Raw genomic sequence first — 1249 nt, 5'->3', positions numbered from 1 at the left:
CAAGCTGATTATTTATCTTTTGAAGAATCTTTTTATTTTTGGCTTCCAAACTTAACTATTCAACATCACGTCTGCTTCATAAATAGGGAAAAATGATGCATTACATCAGTTCTCTTAGAGATTAATTCACACTTTTGAAAATACAAAGCTCATAAAGTATTTCCTGAAGATAAAGAAACTTGTGACCAATATGATGACCATCTGTGATATTTGTTATATTGATTAGATATTTCAGTAGTCTATAATTTGAAAGAAAAAGTGAGTTTTATTTCAGTACATTTTAATGAACTTACCTCCTTTTAACATAGAAACAGGTAATAATAACAAGAAGAACAAGAACTTGTTATAATCTCAATGATAAATGGAGCAAGTCACTTCATCCTAGATAAAACATGAAAAAATAAACGCTTGTAAAATGTACAGATTTGTCAATGATGAACTTATCCAGATTGTCATAAACATCAAAAGTACATTCTCTATTTTTTAAGCAAAGATGGATAGTGGCTAGCAGTGGAATCCAGGATGTGCGTTTCATCCAATTTGGATGTACCTGTATCTCAGAGTTGATGTTCACTCTGGGACTCGAACCCAGTACCGTTCGCTTCAAACGCCATCGCGTTATCTACTCAGTCCCAGAGTGAACATCAACTCTGAGATACAGGTGCATCCAGCTGACGAGTGCACTGCTTGCCACTAGCCATCTTCGTTTATAATGCTTCTGAATGAGGGCTATATCGTGGCAATACGCACAGTGTGCACATACACCGAAAAGAGGCTGGTCAATTGCAGTCCTAAACATCAGTGGGAAAATTCAAACAAACATTACCAAGTGAATTTAATTTTATCCTTTTGATTTATATTCATACCATCAGTATCTCTTGTGACGTTCTTGTGACAGTATCCATCAAGCGTTGACACACATTGTTTTCAGTGGTGTATAGCTTGTTACTGTTTTGTTTCTACCAGATTCACAAATTATTTCATACGTGTCAGGTTATGTTATTCTCTTTTTGACAAAATAATTCAATATGTTGAATTCATTTTTTTGTGAAAGCTAAATATTTTAACGTTCGCTTTCAGGATAATATTCGTATCGATAAAATCTAAATGATCTAATTTACTATCAGAAGAGATTTTCGTTGTTATTATAGTATTTTTAATAGTTGAGATCATGAGTCAATTGAAGCTAGACCACCATAGAAAACTTGAAACCATTGGACGTCCATTTCGTTCTATTGTGTGACTTCTC

This window comes from Schistosoma mansoni (assembly GCF_000237925.1).
Source record: "Schistosoma mansoni, WGS project CABG00000000 data, supercontig 0137, strain Puerto Rico, whole genome shotgun sequence".
In the NCBI taxonomy this organism is placed as follows: domain Eukaryota; kingdom Metazoa; phylum Platyhelminthes; class Trematoda; order Strigeidida; family Schistosomatidae; genus Schistosoma; species Schistosoma mansoni.
This window is presented reverse-complemented; position numbering follows the sequence as displayed.